Source organism: Dendrobium catenatum, unplaced genomic scaffold (genome assembly GCF_001605985.2).
Source record: "Dendrobium catenatum unplaced genomic scaffold, ASM160598v2 fragScaff_scaffold_1199, whole genome shotgun sequence".
Taxonomy (NCBI): Eukaryota; Viridiplantae; Streptophyta; class Magnoliopsida; order Asparagales; family Orchidaceae; genus Dendrobium; species Dendrobium catenatum.
Window position 1 is genome coordinate 455,344 of NW_021319661.1, and position 15,396 is coordinate 470,739.

At 40.0% G+C, this 15,396-nt stretch overlaps 1 protein-coding gene across 6 annotated transcripts in view; it reads right to left on the reverse strand.

Moving 5' to 3' along the window:
- LOC110111443 (U4/U6.U5 small nuclear ribonucleoprotein 27 kDa protein) overlaps positions 1 to 15,396 on the reverse strand; it is a 42,921-nt gene that overhangs the window by 4,986 nt on the left and 22,539 nt on the right. Inside the window, exons 2-4 of one of the 6 annotated variants that reach the window (XM_028698989.1) lie at positions 2,951 to 3,023; positions 2,783 to 2,844; positions 2,406 to 2,706 (exon numbers count right to left, since the gene is read on the reverse strand). The exons of 4 other annotated variants lie outside the window; for them this stretch is intronic. The gene's annotated coding sequence lies outside the window, so the exon portion shown is untranslated. Of the gene's footprint in view, positions 1 to 2,405; positions 2,707 to 2,782; positions 3,024 to 15,396 lie in introns of all 6 variants that reach the window. One more of the 6 variants, XM_028698988.1, reaches the window with a different exon arrangement.

The window sequence follows — 15,396 nt, forward strand, 5'->3', positions numbered from 1 at the left end:
TTGAGATGTTTTTTGTTCGTGAGGTGAGGCGTAAGCCTCAAGGCATTTTGAGTCGTAAGCCTCAAAATCAAAAGATTGCGTAAACATAAAATGATAATTTTTTTATATACTAATGAGCAAAAAATATAAAATATAAAAAGGCACAAGTTATGAAGTGAAATCAAAATATTCCAATAATAAGACAATATGAAATATAGTTTAACTCAAATTCTATCTTTCCCCAATCACAGTAATTTTTTCATTAACATATAATTTCAAAAATAAATAGCAATGAATACAACAATATGTTGGACAACCAGGGGTCCAAGGGGGGTTTGCCCCCTGGCAGGGTTTGACCTACCCAGTCAGGTCGTGGGGTCAAGGGGCAGCGCCCTTGTAAGAGTAATTTTGAAGTTTTGCTTATTTTTAAATCTCGTAGTCATTTGTATAGAAAGATACCGAGTGGTACCGAGCATGTACCTAGTGGTATCAAGCATTGTTGTACCGAGTGGTACCGAGCAGTACCGAGCATGTACCGAGATACCGAGAGATACCAAGCGGTACCGAGCAGACAGACTAATTGTGAAATCTTATTAAGATAGGGCTTTTTTAAATTTTAAGAGGCGGATGCCTCTAAAACATGAGGTGAGGCGCGCCTCAATGAACATGAGGCGTAAGCCTCAATGTCAGCTCTCATTGTGTAGGCTTTTAGGCTTAAAAGTCTGAAATTGCGCTGAGGCGCGCCTCTTATTGCGCAATTTTAAACCATGGTTGAGGTTTCCCTTAATTACCACCTTCTGCCCTCTACCTGAAACTTCATAACTAATGTTTTCCAGTTTACCTTGGTCTCCCCCTAAGGTTTGTAGCAACTTCATTTCCAGAATCAAATCAGTATTCCCCAACTTCAAAGGAAGAAAATCCTCTCTGATGTGAATCCCCTGCAACTCTACCACCAAACCCTAACATATCCCTCCACTCTTTTCCACTTTTCATGTATCCATCATCACTCCAAAACCTCCTGTGTCTACCAGTTTTAGCCCAAGTTTGTCTACCGCCTGATTTGATATGAAATTATGAGTAGTCCCACTATCCATTAGGATCACCACTGCCTCTCCTCCTATTTATCCTTTTACCTTCATACTGTGATTCGGGTTGAATCCTACTGCCAAGTTCAATGAAACTTCAACCACCTCTAAGTGTACATGCTCTTCTTCCTATTCTTCTTCCCTCTCAGCCTCAGCCTCGTCCCCCACCTCATCACACACCAAGAGAACCTAAAGTATGCTTTTTGCATAAATGTCATGGTGTAAATTTCTTGTCGCATATATAACATAACATAACCTTTTGCCCTCCTGTCCTATACCTTCGCCTCGATAAGGCACTTGAAATGGCTTTTCGCACGAATTCCGACACTCTTTGCCTTTGGCACTTCTCTCTGAAAAGACACGGTTTGGATTCTTGGTGCCAGGATGTGAAGGTATTCATGTAAATGCATCCCATGTTATTGCTCGTGTAGGTCTCTTTCCCGGATGGCTCGAAAACTTTTCAACAATCCCTCAAATTCTCCCCATCAATGGAGTGGGTATCTTGCCTCCCTCCACTGAAACCAAGCTAAGGCTTTTCCCTCCAAATATAGCCCTGCCCCCATGAGCTTTTCCCCCTCAGTAAGCCTATTAATAGCGAAGTAATGCTTCACCCGATACACTCATCCTTGAGCATATTCCCCTTAAAAAATTGTCATTTTTAGCTTCCTCACCCTATCATGCCTCTGTAATAGTGAAGATTTTGATCCAGGACACCACTCTGATATCAATTTGATACGCCTTGGAGACAAAAACAGTGAACGAATAATAGAAAAATTGTAGAAATACTAACAATAATGGTTGATTTTGAATTATAACTTCAATTTGAAAGTAAGATACATATGATCTACAATTCGAGAGGTAGATAGACTCTCCCAAACAGTCTAGCCGCCGCTAGAAAGCCCTAAAAAAAAGTTACAACAAACACAAATAAAAATATGCATTAAAAAACAAATAAACCCTAAACTTAGCCTTAAATAAGCTCTCCTCCTTCCCTCCTAAATCACCCCCTTCCTAATATATTTCCCTCTTTTATTTGAAATTCAATTATGAAATCGTTTCCTAATATATTTCCCTTTTCTATTTGAAATTCAATTATAAAATCCTTTCCTAATTGAGCCTCTCCTAACATAATGAATTAATTCCTAGTTGGGCCACACCAAATCAGCCGAAATTCCCTCCCTAGATTCCGCCCCTCCATGGACTGCTGTATAATGCTTTGAACAAACAAACGATACCAAGGAATGAGAAATCTATTCAGCTAATTATCGAGAATATTTGTAATGCGCATTGACTGACAAAAACTGGAAAGAAAGCAAAGAAAATGAATTTAATTTCCTTTACCTAAAGGATTTGAGTTACTAAGCATCCAATATAACAAACTGACCACAAGGATCCTGGTGGATGATTGCGCATAATTAGACGTTAAGTAATCTGCAACCAAAAGCTCCAAAAGAATGCATGACTCTGAACTGATTTGGACCAAAACATTCACACTAATTTTTCAACACTTGTTCACAAAATCAAGCATTCCAGCAATTTTCCATCAAAAGCCACCAGTAAAATCTGATATGAAGAGTCCGCCTAAGAATAGCTTTCAGAGAGCTCATCAGACGAACAACAGAAACACCTGCAAAAAGCAAGCCTAGCATGCCGAATATAAAGAGTTAGAACTGAAAAACAAATCCAATTCATTACACAAGCAACTGCCCAGGGCTCACCAAATCATATGAAGAAAGGCTGGGTTAACTGATAGTTTCATTGGCAGCATATATCTGATAGTCTGGATGGCCAAAAAGTGCAAGACAAGATGAACGGGCAGTATTCATAATGATGCAAACTCATATAATGACTAAAAAGAGAGATCCAAAGGAATCTAAATAAATTACATCCGATGAAACTCCAATCAGGTTCAGCAGATTGTTAGTCCTCTATTCAGTTCAACACTCCACATCCATGTACCTGTAATAATCAATATTATTAAATGCTATGAAAATCGCAAGGTAATAAAATCTCAGGGAAATGGTGACCACATTCAAGGAAATAGAAGATCAGCAGTAATAACTAGAGATAAAACATATTATCAAAAGATTGGCATTATTGCAGGCCTTTTTGTAGTCCAAAACTCAATAAATATGATGGCAATTTTAGCTGTAAGCAATAGATGATATGAAAACAAGTATTTACAAGATCAAGCGCATATTCAATCAATGATTGTACACAGCCAAAAAGTATCAGTAATGTTACGGTTATCATACAGCCTTAAGATATCAGCTGCTTTATGGGTAGTTTAAATACCTGAGCTCCCATTCTTTGACAGTCAATAATTCCATTCTTTGACATTTAGGCTACCAACTAAGATGTCTTGGGTTTGAGTCTTTTTGTATACGATGTGGGTGTGAATTTGTCTTAATCGACCTAAATGTCCCAAAAAAAAAAAGTTGCAATCCACCAACATAATTAAAAAAAAGGCTAAAATATCTTCTAGAACTGAGATGCCGAGCTTTATAAAACAAACTATATATATAAACATGATTTAATTGTACCTAGATAATATTAGACTGCTAAAAACTAAGTTACTGAACATTGGATCGGATATTACAACAACAACATCAAACTTTTACCCCACTATGTGAGGTAGGCTACATAAATCCTTTTTCTTCATTGTGTCATATTAAGAGTTAAATTCCTATTTAAATCTGATAAAAAAAAGGTCATTTCTAATATTTTATAACTGGACATTGAATGAGAAAAATATTCAAAGGTGCAATCGAAATTTAACCAAGAGTTGAACCGTGATATTGAAAAAATACTAACTATTTAATTATTGATTAAGTGATATATATATAAAAGAAAAGTATAGATATAAAAAACAATTTTGATTTTTATTGCATAACTTTTTATATATAAATTGGAGATATTTATAAGCTCCTCTATAGTTGATGGGAGAGAAAACACAAGATTGTGCAATCTAAGTGATGTGAAACTTAGTAGGAATTGCGTGCAGAAATTAATACAAAGATTAATTAAAGCTTGCCAATACAAATTAATTACCAACAAAATAGAGGATTAAATTATTCTAAGTAATTAACTCGCTTAGGCGAAGACATGCTTTGAGATAATCAAGCAATTCATTAACAATCCAAAATAAAAGCTCTACTTAATTGCTCATAACAATAATCCCACAACTAATAAGGAAGAATTTCACCTTGAGCAACCTCTCACTCATTCACTCTTGGGCTTTAGCGGAGAAGCAAGAAACACACGAAGATGGAGAGCACCACTATGGAAAAGGAGACGAAAGACTTCGTTACCGGAGAGGTAGTCGCCAGAGAAGGTGATGGTGGATGTCGTCCGATGATCGTCCAAGTGAGATCACGAAACTGTCGGTCGAAGATACTTGCGAGAATTGAGACGACTCGCTCCAAGTACTCTTCTATTGTGGCGTCGTCTTCAAATCTGATGTCAAAGCAAGGAGAACGTAGGATATCGATGCTCCCGTCGGTGTGGAAGACTAATCCCCATTCAAGCTCCGGATCGGCCATTCAACATTGAGGACGGGCGGGAAGAAACAAGGGGTGGAGGATGAGCCGTGAGCTAGGAGAAGACCCAGAGAAAACACAAAAATCTGATCTTGAATTTCAGCTTTTTCTTGGGTAGGAGGGAGAGGTTAATGGCAATGGAAAACTCCCAAAATTTAAATTAAGAGGGGGCGGGTATTATGGGAGAATTAATGGGGGAATTAGTGATTGCTTATGTGGCAAGTAGAGAGAGAAAAGACTAGAAGGAGGGGGCCGGCCAAGCAAGGAGGTAGAGAGAGAGGATTTGCTTAATTAGTGGGCCCCATGGTTTTAATTAAAATCTGAAGTTTTGATTTCAGGTTTTAATTGATTAGGGAAGTTTCAAATAGAGAGGGAGGGAAAATTTGATTTGATTTTAGGTAATTAATCCCCAATCAATTGATTACTAATTTGAGGAGCCAAATTAGGAAAACATTAATCAGGAATTGGTGGCTGAGATCAAATCCAAACAGGAATTTCGGCAGGATTTACCAGAGGAGGGAGGGCTCGGGCGGCTGAGTGGGGAGGTGGGCTGGGTTGGCCGCTGAGTGGTTCAGCCGCAAGGGGGGGGGAAAGGGTTGGGCTCACGGCTGGCGGGATCCAGGGAGGGGAAAATGAGCGGAACAACTACAAGAAGGTGGAATTCCTGGGGAATTTTTTTGATGGGGCAGCTGCAGGTAGACGGTAAGGAGGGGCTTGGGTGGCTCGGTTTGAGGAGGAAAGGGAGAAGACAAAATAGAACTTTGGATACAATCAAGAGCTCACCACGGTGGCTGTTGGGAATTGCGGGTGGAGTCTCTCCAAGACCTCCTCTCTTTCTCTCAAGCAAGAAGACAAAGAAAAAAAAACTCTGAATTTTATTAAGCAAACATTAGCTCATACAATAAGAGGAGACCTCTTTATAAAGGTCTCAAAGCATGAAAATAAAAGACTCACATGCCCATTGGGCTACAACAAACACTACGCCTTCATAAGGGCGAAATAGTCACTAGTGCATAAAATAAAAGATACATGCAATTGAGTGATGTCAAAAAGAAGTAAAATTGAAACCTCTAAATTACCAACTGTTCCATTTGGTGATAAGAACTACATCCGACAACGTACTTTTACTATAAAAGAGGGGAATTAGTAAGAAGTTAAGATTAACCAGTTCTAGAGGAAAGTATGAGGACACTAGGATTTAACATGGAAAAACCCAAAATAGAGAAAAAACCACCAAGCTACATCACACAAAGAAATCTACTATGCAAATGGAGAGAAATAAGAATAAATTTCTCTTCTCTCTCAGTCTCTCATTGTGTTTCTTCTCTTTTACACAATTCTTCTATTCTAACTGCTCATAATATAAGAGAAAGTCAAGTTAATAACTCCTAAGAACGCAACCGTCCCTTGAGAAAAAAACGAGAAAAAAAATTGTCAAGTCCGCCTCGAAACGCTGTGGCGTCAGTTTTGTGCGCTGCTGCGCTCAAACGATGTGGTGCTAAGCGCTTTATTGATCAGTATTAGGGTGCTCAGGAACACAGTGCCTAGAAGCTCGGGTGCACAATGCTGGGACGTTGTACTAACTAAAAAAAAATATGTGTGCAAAGTACCCAAGCCCCAAGCAGAGGATAAACCCCCCCGCACCTTCTAGTGAGCACAAGAAAATGACTTTAGATCCAAGGCAACAATATTATCCAATTGATCAACACAATCAGATTTTACATAGAACTAACGTTTAAGAGACAATTAATGCAATAGAATTGAAAGGAGATTTTTCCTAGTCCGGGGCACTGCACTTTCTCCAAGATCTACAAAAAAAGCACCTTGGAATTTGATCCAATGTCACTACTTCAAGAAGTGTTCCCAAACCATCATAAACCCTTCCCTTTTGCTGCCTAACGGAAGAAATCATCTAAACCCTTCCTGCCAAGCTCCAGTAGTGGAATTTTCATAATACCATTTTTTTGAGGACTATAAGTGTCGGGTAGCAAAAACTCCTGCTTGATCAATTATGACTTTTGGTGCAAGTCATGAATCTTGAAACACCCAAAAGGAGTTGATCAACATCAATTTTTCTTTCAGATGTTATTTAAGGGTTAAAAAAGAACTCCAAAAGACAAATTTACTGACAAAATGACTCTCATCATGATGATTTTGATGACTCGATAAATAGTAAAATTGAATACCCAGAGAAGCTCCAATCAATCACAACATAGAATGAAACACTCCTCGTGTACAGGATAGTCCGACAAAGTTTGAGCTCGATAGAGTCCATTTGACCTTATAGACCTCTACTTTATGATTCATTTTCGACGAATGGTTGTTCTTGAGGAGATAACATTTCATTCAAAAATGGCAACCTCTCATCACCATTCTCTAATAATCACAAATTTCATCCACAAATCTTTCTCAGAACTATTCCCGCTAATCCAAACATCAGAATTTCAATACATCAACTTTGTTTGATTTGTATAGTTCATATCTACAAGATGGTATGTTCTATTCACTAAAGGGAGACAACATGGATAGGTGCCATTGCTGGCCTCGACCCAAGTGAGTTAATTGAGCCAACAAAGGTGAGATCATTCAGTCAATTGTTGATCATGGAAGGAAGTAATCTTGTTTGTCCAATTTTGATAAAGACCAAGGCATATTACAGTACAATTTAAATAAGGAATGAAATACATCCACTACAAAATCTATTAATGGACTTCAACTCAATTATTCTCATTTGGGACAATTTGAACCTTAAAATCATAAGAAAATTTCAAAGTTTTGCTCAGCATTTGAATCTATTGCCAGCCACCTTTTGTGATCTCGGATCAGTATCTCTCCCAAATGAGAAAATTAGTAATTTATAAAGAAAAAATAAAATGAAATTAGGGCCAAACTGTTTCAAAAGGAGCTTCTTTCTTTCCTATAATATAGATAATTGATGTATCATCACAAATTTATCTTGACCGGGCACGAATCTCGAGGCAAAATCAGTTCGGAAACTTCAAAAATTAAATTCGAGAGCATATGAACTCCGATTTCAACGAGCTTACAGTCAAACTGAGCGTCTCGGAAATACGAATCCAACGACACCAAATTCGACCCAATCCGAGCCCAAATGAGTCCGAATCAAGGACTCGAAGCGCTGTTGGAAGCTTCAAACTGCAATTTGAGTTACCAAACGGTCTCAGATTTTGATGAGTTTATACTCGAATCGAACGGCTCGACGAGGCGAATCCAACGAGCCCAAGATCGTCGAATTCCGACATCATTAAGGCTTCAATAACCCAACGAACCCGGTGGATTCGATTGATCGGCTCGTGTCCATTCATAAACACTCCCCAATCGCCCCTGATCTCACGCCTATTACGGGCTATGCCACTCCAGAAAAACTTAAATTAGAGCCTCATCACACCAAGGGGACTCAAGTGAAGAGAGAGAAGAAGAAAGAAGAAGGAGAGGAAAGGAAGAAGCTCCTCCTCGACCACCGCCGGAGCTCTTCCTGCCGCCGAACACGCCGGATTCTGCGTGATATTCGGGAGAACGCAGGAATTCTTCCCAACTCCACGTGATGCTGAAATTCTTCCCAATTTGCAACAGAGTTCCCTCCTGACGCCGAAACTCCGCCCAAGTGAAGCTGGAGTTCTCCTTTGCCACCAACAGACGTCGGACTTCTACCCTGACGTCGAACCTTCACTCTTCGCAAGTTCTACCCGACGCCGGACTTCTACCGGTTATCGGACTCGCTGGACGTCTACGTGAAGATGGATTTCTTTCCATTGTTGACTTCTACCTGACGCTGTCTTTTTGAATCTTCGTCGTCAAACTACAGTCTTTCCGACCTCCGTCGCCTGCCGACTACAGTCCTCCTGACTTATGTTCGCCCGCCGAATACAGTCTTCCGATCCTCCGTCGGCCCGCCGACTACGGTCCTCGCTGCAGCTACGTCGCCCTCCGTACTACGGTCCTTCCGACAAAACGAACATGTTCAACATGACTCTTTGTATTAACATCATGTAATGTACTCCAAAGATGTACATCAAGCTAAGACCTTCCACCAAAGAAGGCCTCATTTGTAATCGACTGCAATACTAGTGATCATTCAACTGGGCTAGGCCCGTGTTTTCCCCTTTTCAGAGGTTTTCCACGTAAAAATCTGGTGTTCATAAATGCTAGACCTTTCTTTTATCTGATTGCGTGCCGGATTTTCGTACAACGCTAGACGATAAACTTTATATTTCTCTACCGCCGCGAATACTCCTGGACGCACATAATAATATGTAGTTATATGCATAGTATTCAAATATTCTCCTTCATATTATATGATTAGCTTATGATAAATGACTTGCTTGTTAGGTTTTTGACAAAACGACCAAAATATAATTTGGCAAATTAACATCATCTGATCCACATATGACTAAAACATGGGGATGCTATAGTGAAGAGAAGTCAAATGAGGAAATTCTGGTAAGTATTTTGATGTTATATTGATCTTCATCTGAAATATGCTTCATAATTATTCTCAACAAACAATAAAGATCTTACCTCATGAGGACATCGAAGATCAACGGCTACGATCGTGTCTACTTTTTGATGTATTTTATTTGTTATTTGTACTTTTCCATTTTACCCTCACTTGAGGGTTTTGTTTATGTGGCCTAGGGCACTTGTGTCTTTTTATTTTCCTTCATGTATTTGGCTATTTAAGCCTTCCCTTCCTCTTGGAAAGGATGATGATTATTGATAATGAAAGTTTTATGTTCTGTTTGATCTCTTAGTGATTATGTGATCTCTTAGTGAGTTCATGAGAGGAGAGCCCGAGGAGGGTAATTCGGCAAACCAGTCAATCTTTGGAAGAGTCTGAGTTCCGGTTCTTACGATCTCTGTGTGAGTTCGTTTTATTATCCCTATCTTTGTCGTATATTCTTGTTCATCGCCTTTCTCCCCTCTCATGCAACCATTCTTCTTCTCCACCACAATTCCCGCAAGCAACGACCAATAGTTGACAGGAGCCAAACTCTCCACTAGTTCGCCATCATTGGAGCCCCTACCGCCGCCACCCTAGTTCCGCGGCCGGCCGGACCCCTGCCACGGCCTCTTCCTCTCCACCACTTCCCCACACCTCCCTTCCCTAGCCTTCTTGGAATTTGAATTTCAAAATTCAAATTCTTTCCAAATTTGGAAATTCCTAGTTAGGAAAGTTCTTAAGTCCGCATTATGATGAAATTCAAATTCAAATGACTTCATCATAAGCTTTCCTAACCCATGTGCTGATTTGGAGGAAACCCTCAATGCCTCCAACCGCTTCCCCTTCTCTCCACATGCCGCCGGCCTCACCTTGGTTGGAGCCCCATTCAATTCCCAATTAATGCATTGATTACTCTTTGAATTTGAAATTAAAATTTCAAATTTAATACCCTCCAAATGCCTCATGGATTTTGAATTTCAAAATTCAAATTCTCCTTAATGACTTTCCTAAAATACCTTTCTATTAATATGGAAACTTCTTAATTTGAATTCAAACTTATTTGAATTTCAAATTTAATCCCATATTAATGAATCCTATTTTGGAGACCCATTCAATCTCTAAAAGCTGAAATTAATTCAGATTTAATCATATAATTATATTGATTGCATGGGGACCACATACATTGAACTTAGACACAATTTTTCCCTCCCTCTCTTTATGGCCGGCCCCCTCTTCCCCTCTTGCTTAATTATTTCCTTCATTATTGAAGGCTTCAATTAAGGAAATAATTAAACACACCTTGTCCCTTCCCTCCTCTCTTATTTGAATTTCAAAATTCAAATTCATGACTTAGATAATTCTGAAATAAATCCCGATTTATTTCTTTTTACCCTTCCATCACAAGTTACATAATCTGAGACTAAAAATCAGATTTTCTTTTGGGAAGGCTTTCCCCCAACGTTAATCTTCCCAAACCGTGATCTAGAGAGGAGTTACTGCCTTCATAACGCTGCAGTCCAGTTTTCCGTTCAGCCACGAAGTGCTGTCCAAAAAACTACAGCAAATTTCCTGGCTGTCCCACAGTCCAGAACTTCCTGTTTTGCTGTCCAAAATTTCTGGAGAGTCCAAACTGCTGCCAAGGCTCCCATAGCAGCTGTCCATTCATCCCTGGGTGCTGTCCAGAAGAATTCCAGCAGCAGAAACAGCAGTTCTGTTGCTCCAAAATCCTCCAGCTGCTGCCCCAATTCGCCGATCAGGATCCAGGATGCTGCCAGAGGAAATTCCGTCAAAAGAGGCGACTGTCCTGATTGAAAAGGCCTTCTAGTTGCTGCCCCAAAAACCCCCAAACCCAGGATTTGGTGAAATCTTTCCCTCACTCTTTATTTTCCTAGTTACTTTCAATTGTGAAATTAATTGATTCACTGAGATCGTGTTAGTCCTCCGCTAAAGCCTAATAAATTAGAAGAGTTGTGTGAGGGACCTTTCATAGACTAATCTTATTGTTAGTATTGGAATTTCTCGTTGAAACCACTCATGTATGCAAAGTAAGATTTAGTTGACTATTTAATGATCTCAACCTCTCGCATGTGTTTAGACCAAAGCTATTTTATCACCTTAATGTTATCTTATCGTTTACATCAATAGAAGATTTTGCTTAACATTGCTCTCTAAAATTTACAAGTGTAAACTTCCTAAAGCAAGTCATTTTCGCATGGATTGTATCACATCATCTTGGTATCAGAGCATGGTAGGCATGCATGACATGTTAGAAAAACATCCTAGGGTCTAACCTTGTGTTATAGATTAATTTTTGCATGCATATCATCGCATATATAAGCTTATTTACTGTTTGTCACTGCTGTATTTACAATTCCTGCACGCATTTAGTGGGTTTTAGGTTATCTTTTCATGTACTTAAGTGCTGTCCACACTCTAGACACCAAACCCAACACTTAACACATTTATTTCAGCATTGTAGTGTGCTGTCCAGAAGTTTCCTGCACCGTTTCGTGACATTTAGGTGACCTAAGACCATTGTTAAGTTGCTGACCACTCTCGACAACCCATTCTTAACGTTTAGATAATTTACGCCCTTGTGGTAGGTTGCTGTCCACAGCATTCCAGCAGCTTATAGAAGCCTTAGGAGCATCCTACTTTAGTGCCTTAGTGCTGCCAAGCCTTAGCAACCTTCCTAAGAGACTAGATGACTCTAACCACTAGCTTAGCTTGCTGTCCAAACTTTTTCTGCACCCTGTAGTGAGTCTAAGTGAGCCTAACTTAGTGCCTAAATGATGTCCCTTACGCCCATTCTTCTTTGAGCATCTTAGCACTTTCCAATGGACTCGATAGGATTTCAAAAGAGGTTAGACGACCTAGTTAGCCTTGTAGGCTCGCTAACTAAAACCACAAAGGAGGAATATGTTGACTCTCCCCACTCTAGGTACATCCCCTAGTCGGTCAATCATGCTAGTCGGAGGATGCCCCACTCGACTTATCAACCTAGACCTGATCCTAAGCAGCAACAACCTCACTTTGAGTCACCTTACCGTCTACCCACCTTTGATGGATCCTCGGATCCTTACTACTTTAGAGAATGGGCTAAACAACTAGATGACTATTTTGAATCATGTCATATCCCTGAGTCCCACCAGGTTAGCATTGCTAAGTCTCACCTAAAATGTCGGGCTCTTCAATTTTGGGCAAGATTGGAGGATCATAAAGAGTCGCGCGGTGAGTATCCTACCTCTAATTGGAGAGACATGAGGAGAGAACTCAACTTAAAATATAGACCCTCTACCTGTGGACAACCTGCTGGTTCTAAGTTTAGGTCACCCCCTGTCCATCAAACCATTGGGTATTACACTCTCAATACCCCTACCCCTAGTGACCGTCATTTAGAGCACCACCCTACCCTTTTTTGCAAAACAAACTGTGGACCTTACTGTGATCAAGACCACCCTTGCAGAACAAACCATGGACCTTACTGTGGTCAAGACCACCCACCCATTAGTAACATCCGGGTTGCTGCCCCACCCTATAGGTCTTCACCTAACCTTGATGGCCGACCCTCTACTGGGTCTTCTGTTGGACCAATCTCTTATGACTCCCCATTTGGGCCTACTTCTAGCCATCCCAGTCAACCTTTAGCCTTCCCAGTCCTTGACCCTGCAAGTATGATTATATTAAAGGAAGACATTAAGAAGAAGAGGTTCCCTGAACCTGAGACTGAGTGCATCCATTTCGTGGATGCTAGTGATATCACTAATGACGAAGAATTCTTTGAGGATGAAACTGAAGTGATTGAATCAGACTCCTGGCATGATTTAAACCCTGAGCTAGGAAAGTTAGAACCTTGGAATGACGACACCTTAGCCCACCCTGATCCTAGTCTCATCGAGGACATTTCTTTGGATAAGGTTTGCCTGGACGATAGTAATGTAATTTTGAAAGAAACTGACCTGACCATGAACACATTGAAATTAAAATCAGAAGATTCTGATTTAATTACTGAGATGACTCCGAATAATTCGGATTTAATTTTGAATAATTCTGATGGCAATGGGGATAATTTCAAATTGGAAATGAGAAAATTGAAGTTATTACCTGAATTAAACCTTGATTTAAGTGACCCCGAATTTATTGATCTTAGGGTTATAACCAAACCTGATCCTTTTGAGGATAGTAATGTGAGTTTGGAAGATAGTAATTTGAATCTGACAGATTCTGAGCCTAAGTTGAACCCTAAACATCCTCTTGTCTTATTGGAGTCTATTCTAGGAGTTGCTCCTTCAGATTTACATTTGATAGAGTATACCTTTCTTGATTGGACTTATATCACCGACCTTAGTGTTAGAGAGACTTATATCACCGACCTTAGTGTTAGAGAGAGTCGTAGCCCACACTTTCAGGTCACATTTCTAACTGTTGTGCCCAATTCTGTTAAGGATACCCTACCCCACTTCTTGAGTCCCATACCCGCTAGCCACTCTTTGGGCTATCCTACTATGGTAGTTAGTCATGACCCATCGTCTTATCATATTCCTGATTCCTACATTGTGCCCTCGATATCCTTGTCCTTCCCTAGTAAGGATAGTCTCTTTCCTAGTTGGATGACTTTGATAAATTACCCTACCGTCGCTAGGAGACTGTCTGTAACCCGAGCTGAGACGCCCTATGGAGATGCCCTTTTAGCTAAGGATGTCTTCATTGCTCCCCCTACACCCGTTCCATTAGACCGAACACACTTTAGACCCCCCCCCCTCTTTTTGTGACTCGTCCACCTGTTTTAGCTACGTGTTCGTGTGAGTTAGTATGTTGTGTGTGTGTTGTAGTCTGTTGTCTCCCAAAATTTTCTTTGTTTAAGAGTTATGTGTGAATCCATATTTCATTCATCTTGCATATCAAGTCTCTTGCACCACCTCAAGGTCATCTTGTTCAGTCTTGAATTTTGGACATATGAATTCGCATATCACATGCCACATTTATATTACATATGCATGACTTTCTTAAAAAAATTGCACGCTTAACTGAAGAGAGCAATAATAAGTATAAATTTCATGCTGGGTCTAAACGACAATTTAAATCTATTAAGGTTGGTAACTTAGTAATGAAGCGGATTCGTCCGGAAATCACATGCTAGAAGTGCGGGAACATTTAGAATAGTCAATAAAATCTATAACAATGCTTGCGTGGTAGATCTGCTTGCAGAATTCAATGTTTATTCCTTTTCAAACATAAAAGATTTAGTAGACTTTGAAGGTCCGGAGTTAAACCCTCAAATCCAATTCAAATTAAGCCTTGTGTGACCCCACCTTGTGAGAACCCCAAAGCCTACATCCACTCCTAAATTTATTCCCAAAATTCCTATAGCGGAGAAGGTTGACATGATTCCTAGTGATGATATTAGTTCCACAAAAGAGGGTGAACGAAGAAGATACTTGACTAAGTGAAGAGGTGAACCAAAGTCAGAGGATACGTGGTCAGAGTGCGAGGAGCTACAACAGATAAACCCAGATGCACGATGAGTTTTCGAGACACTAACTCGACGGAGTCGAGTTTTTTCTCCCACCTGCGGAGAATGATGGGACATCGAAGATCAACGGCTACGATCGTGTCTACTTATTTTGATGTATTTTATTTGTTATTTGTACTTTTCCATTTATACCCTCACTTGGGGGTTTTGTCTTATGTGGCCCTAGGGGCACTTGTGTCTTTTTATTTTCCTTCATGTATTTGGCTATTTAAGCCTTCCCCTTCCTATTGGAAAAGGGATGATGATTATTGATAATAAAAAGTTTTATGTTCTTGTTGATCTCTTAGTGAGTTCATGTGATCTCTTAGTGAGTTCATGAGAGGAGAAGCCCGAGGAGAGTAATTCGCAATATCAGTCAATCTTTGGAAGAGTCTGAGGTTCGCGGTTCTTACGATCTCTGTGTGAGTTCGTTAGTTATCCCTATCTTTCTCGTATATTCTTGTTCATCGCCTTTCTCCCCTCTTCATGCAACATTCTTCTTCTCCACCACAATCTCTCGCAAGCAACGACCAATAGTTGAAAGGAGCAAAACCTCTCACTAGTTTCGCCATCATTGGAGCCCCTACCCGCCGGCCACCCTAGTTCCGCCGGCCGGCCACCTTGCCACCGGCCTCTTCCCTCTCCACCACTTCCCCACACCTCCCTTCCCCAGCCTTCTTGGGAATTTGAATTTCAAAATTCAAATTCTTTCCAAATTTGGAAATTCCATTTATGGAAAATTTTGAATGACTTCAAATCTAAAATTAAATTGATTTGGATTTATTTAAACTTTTCCTAGTCATCATTCATGTTTGGAAA